We start from the raw sequence: 6,765 nt of genomic DNA on the forward strand, positions 1-6,765 counted from the left end.
AAAAAACAATAATATCTATGTTTGGGAAAATACTTTTAAGCTCTTAGAAAAAGAAAAAATCTCATAAACCCAGTTCAATAATCAAAACCCAGAAATGAATTCTGCAGTCTTATACTTTTCTAATAGATATTATAGCAGCAGAACATAAAAAGAAGAAAACAAGAGATTTCACTTTTCGAATAGAGATTACAGCAGCAGAATACAAGAAGAAGAAAACAAAAATATCCACTCTTCTAACATAGATCACAGTTGCAGAACATAAGAAGAAGAAAACAAAAATATCCACTCTTCTAATAGAGATTATAGCTGCAGAACAGAAGAAGAAGAAAATAAAAAATATCCACTCTTCTAACAAAGATTACAGTAGCAGAACATAAGAAGAAGAAAACAAAAATATCCACTCTTCTAATAGAGATTATTGCTGCAGAACAGAAGAAGAAGAAACCAAAAATATCCACTCTTCTAACAAAGATTACAGCTGCAAAACACAGAAAGAAGAAATCTCAAGCAAAAAAAAAAAAAAAAAGGTTTTTCTATGATTGATCCGATTCTTCTTCTTTTTTGACAGAACACAAACTGTATTATAAGAAATTAGAAAAGAGCATAAAGACTAACTATACAAGAAGGTAATGGATAGCTGTCAGTTATTAAAAATCACCCTAAAAAAAGTTTGCCTAGCGAAAGCCGCAGCCTTAAATATCATTTACAATAGAGTGCATACAGCGTATTGGTATGCCTATTGATTTGCATGTGTTAACAGATTAGTAATTGATGGATTTTCTATGGTGGGTTACAACAGACATGTCTCCTTATCATGAATGTAACATCTACAACAACAACAAAGTTACCTAATAATTTTTGCTCAGTGAAACAAACATGCTACCACTCTTAGACAATATATAAATGATCGTCTATATTTTGCACCTGAGCTTGTTAATATATGCGCACATGAAAAACACATCACACATGTTAACTCAAATATGCAAATGCATAGCTACTTATGTCACACACGTTAACTCAATGATTGCAGATGCATAATTATCTATTTCACCAAAGCCAACACTATCAGTCAAAGTAATTTAATTTTAAGGTAAATGTTCCACTGTTGAAAAAACGATTCAACATCTACCTAATGGCTGCTCCAAACTGGGTCATTTTCCTAATTAAAATATTTACTAACCTGTGTATTAGGTTTAATGCATCTTAACACTACCCAACCAGAACAGATGGTGACAAGCTTTTTGAACCAATTATCTGTTGATAGTCATCAGTATGCTACTACAGCAATTTGAAGTTGCTTGATCTTCTAACAGAAATTGGATTGCCGTTTATTTAACCGGCATCACCAAACTTCAATCTTTAAAAGAAAACAGCAAAGAAAAAAGATGACAAGGGTTTGAACCATTTCACATTTAATAGTTAGCCTTCTGTATGTTGCGTGACTTATATCGTGTTTACATTGCCTTGCTTGAAAAATGCAGTTGTGTAGGGCCTATTCCATGTCTGTATCATTTGCTTGAGAGATTTGTGTTGTAGGAAACTAAAACATGGATGTCAGGATAAACATTGTGATTATCAGTAATATCCACCATGAGAAGTTATCATGTTGGCCCAAGAGTTTGGGAGACAGAGATGCCATTCCAATGGAATGTGTAGGCCGAGGCCTGCTTTACATCCAAAAGGGTTGTTTGATGAAAGCAAGATGGCATCTTCATAGGAATCCAAAGCTATAGCACAACTGTGGTATTTGAATGGAGGATGTCCTAAAGGCACCATTCCCATCAGAAGAACGAAGAGTAGATATTCTAAGAGAAAGCTCAGTGAAAAGATAGGAAGAAGCACAAAATATCATTTTGAAGCCTCTTTTTATTTACTTTGGTTTGCCTAATTGTTCTGATATTTTAAAATTTTAGTTTAAGAGTAGCATGCAATTGCATATGTAGAAGAAGATAAAGACATAGAATACAAAGTTTTTTTCGGTTTCCCCGATAATGCATGGGTACACATTTCCATAAAAAATATTATAAAGATTGTAAAACAGAGAAAATTCATATGTATTGTTCTGAACTCCAAAAATTAATTAGTAGATGTATTGTACTGGCAAAGAGCTATTTCACGTACAGGTGACAAACCATTGAAATACTTCAAACAACCAAGTTCAAGTTTGAATCCTACTTTAAGTTTTTGAAGGTCATTGACAACGGATTAAGACCACATACAGTGAAAAGTACAAACAAGGAACTATACATTGTTTCCTGTTTTGTGCTTTGTACAATTTACCAAGAAGAGAAATATTAACAACTGCAAATATTAAGCAATCGGTGCTTTCAATCAAGATTAATTGACAATTACAGATTGATCAATTTGAAGCAAAGCTTCTTTCACTTTATGTGATTATTAACTATAAAGTAACACTCCATCTAACTACTTGAATGCAGTTACAAATGCATTTCAAATAACCATATGATCTTCCAAACAACAAATGTGTTCCAAACAGCATACCCATTTAATTTCATATCCAATGAATTTCTATATGTCCAACCTTGCAGTTCATATTCATTGCCCTAAAAACACGCCACCTTGTTCCTCACATGGGCCACACCATGCAAAAGAACGACGACAACAATTGTTTCTATCAAGAATTTCTTGTACATCCGGTCCATTTGAGGATACATCCAGAATGTCAGGCATACCGTTACCCACCTGATGCAAAGCTTGGCAAGCATTCCTGTACATCCAGTCCATTTGAGAATACATCCAGAACGTCAGGCCCACCATTACCCACCTGATGTTAGCATGCGTGCTTGCATGTGGATGGATAGGGCTCCATAGGCGTGTGGGTTTAGGAAAGTTGTTAGTGATGGCCAGCGAGATCGATTTTTCCAAGCATGAAAAATGGTTTATGAAATCCGGAGGGTAAATCAGTTATTGTGATTTACCCAACGAATCCACACAACCTCAATTATTTTAAATTGGGCCATCTTGGTCATGTAGTGCATTTTCATGATAACTGGTTTCCTCTTCCTCAAGAGAAGCTAAAAATCTCAATCCAGCAGTGAACCCATCCAAAAACTGATTTGAAGACATGTTCATCAGCAACAACAGGGAACAAACGCAACAGAGGTTGGAAAAACCCATTTTCTAAGAGTTGGTTCGGTTACCTACCTGTAAACACTGACCGTCAATACTCTGCCTATAAACAACGAGGAAGAAGAATGACTTGATCTTAACCAGCGTGCCAGCGCCCGTCAACACCCAGGCTAGTGAAGGAGGGGAAGAGGACTCACCTCTCGATCTCTTACCTATCCCCACCAAGCAACACCTCTCGATTTATAATCACATGCACGGCAGCTGTCGATTAGAGTTGTCGCTTCCATCACCCGACTGGTCTCCTGCGCCCGCCATCTGAAGACCGTCCTTCCATATCCATTCACGAATCCCATGGGATATGGAGGGATGGCGAAACTGGCAGAGGGATTTGTTGAATCCGACTCATGGATAACCCGCGCGGTTTATGAGGGCGTCGCCAGTCGACTGTCCAAACAGTCGGTGGGATGGGATGTTCATGGATAACCCTCGAAAGTCGTCGTAATCCCACATCCAGCGCCTAGCCAAACACGCCCTTAAGATCCATGGGATTGCTGCATCCCAGGATTGCTATATTGAGTCTGTTTGGCACGCAGGCCAATCCTGGGATTAAACCTTCCCATCCTTTCCAATTCCTCGGACCAAACAAGTTCCAGGCAAATTTGAACGGATTAGGGTGGATTGGATGGGATTTAAAGGTAATGATGGTGTTGTCAGTGGATTGTCTTAAGATACATGGGATTGTTATATCCCGATGTTAGATCACCCAGTCTATCTGGCACGCCTGGCCAATCGTAGGATTTAACTACCGAACCCTTCCAATACCATCCAGTCCCTTCCAATCTGCCCGGCCAAATGGGGCCAGGGCCCACGGTGACATTTATTTCTCATCCACGCTGTTCATAAGGTCACACAGACGTGGAAGAAGGTAAACACAAATATCAGCTTGATCCAAAACTTCTATGGCCCCAAGAAGTTATCAACGGTAGGCGTTCAATCCCCATTATATCTTGTGTTCTGGCTCACTTTATTTTTAGATCTGTGTGCCTGTGTCCTAAACGGAGGACGGAGTGGAGATGAGACATACATCACGGCAGGCCCCACATGTTGAGGTTGCAGGGAATCCGTGTACCAAAATTTTGGGCTGTGGGAAGAGGAGCTTTTCTATGCAGCGAAGTTCATGTGCACGCCCCACGTGTCAAGCATCAGGCATAGGTGCGAGATCCAATCTATTGATCAGGTTGGTCCGATGTTCTACATCTTTTCCTGGAATAAATCTGATACATTCAGCATGTGGGCCCCAACATTGAAAATAGGTGGATGTGTAAAAGAAAACTTCAGCCAAGTTTTTCCAGAGCCGTGCAATTGTCTTGAAATTTGTGGCCTTTGATCTATTAATTCAGTCGGTGCTTGGTTTCTTCCACTAAGGCTTCGTTTAGTTTCACATTTTATTTCGTTCTTTATTTCAAAAACCCTCAGTGTGAGCCATTTAAACATTGAATTTGCTCATTTGTTGAGACATGTGATATCATTCAATGTTTTTTTTTAAAAAAAAATGAATTGTTTACCATTCGCACGTATTGTATAATATATAATGGGGTCCACAAAAAGAAAGTAGGGTTTCAAATATACATGCGGTTCGAAGCTTCTTAGATGGGGAGATCATTTTCATTCTATCTTCGGTTCACAAAAGTCGAAAATGATGTATGTAAGGGTGTGTATTCTTGACCAGATAAAGGTAAACCGAACATGACATTTTTGACACTTTTACTCTCAGGGTGGACAGTCAAAAAAGGAAAAAGAAGAAAGCGGTAAAAGGAGAATTTTACTGCTAGAGTGGATAGCCACGAATGAGGAGGAGGAATAAAAAAATGGAATTCTTCGGCTATGATGAAGGATCAGGGAAAGGAAAGAAGAAAAAAAAACTCAATTTCAGAAGGAGATGCGGCTGGCCGCTTTCGAATGTGCGGCCGGTAAAAGCAGGGCATTTTCGACGCGTGAAAAGCTGTTCGTACAGCAGGGGCTTATTCTCTTAAGGTAAGGATAAGTGGGCGTAGGAAGGCTCATGACCACGAGGGTGTTATACGGTAGGAAAAAACTCATGATGGGGAGTACTTTGATACTCTGGCAGCTTAGGACGCTTGATGCGCCGGCACAGAGAAACCGTACAACTGTCAATCCGCGTAAACTTCCCAATCTCAAAAACAGATTCGTTAAAAATTCCTCACTTTTGATTGGTGAACGGTTGTCTTTGATGCACTGGCAGAGTATGATGAATGATACACCGGCACTTGGAAATTGCATACGTGGCATTAAAGTAATTGAAACTAAGCTGCTCGAATTATAGGTCCCAGTTTAGATGTATCATTGACGAAAAATTAACCTCATTTAGTTATCTGACCATCGGATTAGTGGACATTTATTGGACGGTTATAAATGAAAAAAGTCTATTGGTCATAAATCATAATTCGACGACAACTGTCCATGAATCAGAAGCTAGGCATGTTGAATCCATTTGGTTTTGAGTTGATGACGTGGAATCAGTGGGTTTAACAATCTAGTCGGTTTATTTGTAGTTTATTAAGTGCATGTGCAGAAAGCAACATACGCTTTCAGAGTATAAAAGAACTCCCCAGCTGAAATGGGACTAATTTGATTTTTTCATCTCAACCGCCCAATAAATGGTCCATTAAAATGATACTTCGATGATCAAATAAGTGTAATTTTGTTTTATGATACACCTAAACCAGGACCATGGTTCGCCTGATCAATTTCAATTTTTTATATGCCACGTGCACAGTTAGTATAAGAGAAAATTTCAACTGTACGACCCATATATGGCCGACCAACCTTCTTTAAGGTCACTTGCTTTTTACCTCCCAAGAATAAGCCCCAGCTGTACGGCCTCATTTCACAGGTCGAAAATGCCCCTGCTTTCCTTCCGGAAGCGGATCGCCTGGTGCTCAAAGACGAGCGCTGACGCTCCTCGAACTCCAGAGTTGTACGAACGGTTCAAGAGAGATCAAAGTTACAGGGCTCCACAGTTATGTATTTATTATATCCACGACGTTCATCCATATTTCGATATCATTTCGGAGCATTATCAAAAAGAAAAAATCATATCCAAAGATCAACTGGACCACACCACAAAGAGCAGCAGGAAAATTAATTTTCACCGTTAAAAATTTTGTAAGGCCTACCATAACATTTATTTTCCATCCAATCCATTCATAAGGTCACGAAAACCTGGATGTAGAGGAAAAACAAATTTCATAATGGTCTAAAACTTCCGTGAGTATAGTAATGTCTTATGCTACGGTTGGACCTATGTCTACGGATTATAACAGTAGGCCGTAGCCATAAATACCATAATCCGTAGCCATAGAACCCTCCTTCTAATAATCAAACCCGAATCGGAGTGGGCTCGTCCCTCACGTGTTGGCCTGTCCGGCGGAGCTACGCGCATGGAATTGACCGTGAAATGCATGGAAATGACCATGAAGTGAAGCGAATTGACCGTGAAATGCATGGAAATGACCATGAAGTGAAGGGAATTGACCGTAAAATCATGGAAATGACCATGAAGTGAAGCGAATTGACCACGAAATGCATTGAATTGACCGTGAAGTAAGGGGAATCGCCAAAAATGACCGTGAAATGCATGTAATTGACCATGAA

Source organism: Magnolia sinica, chromosome 11 (genome assembly GCF_029962835.1).
Source record: "Magnolia sinica isolate HGM2019 chromosome 11, MsV1, whole genome shotgun sequence".
Classification (NCBI taxonomy): domain Eukaryota; kingdom Viridiplantae; phylum Streptophyta; class Magnoliopsida; order Magnoliales; family Magnoliaceae; genus Magnolia; species Magnolia sinica.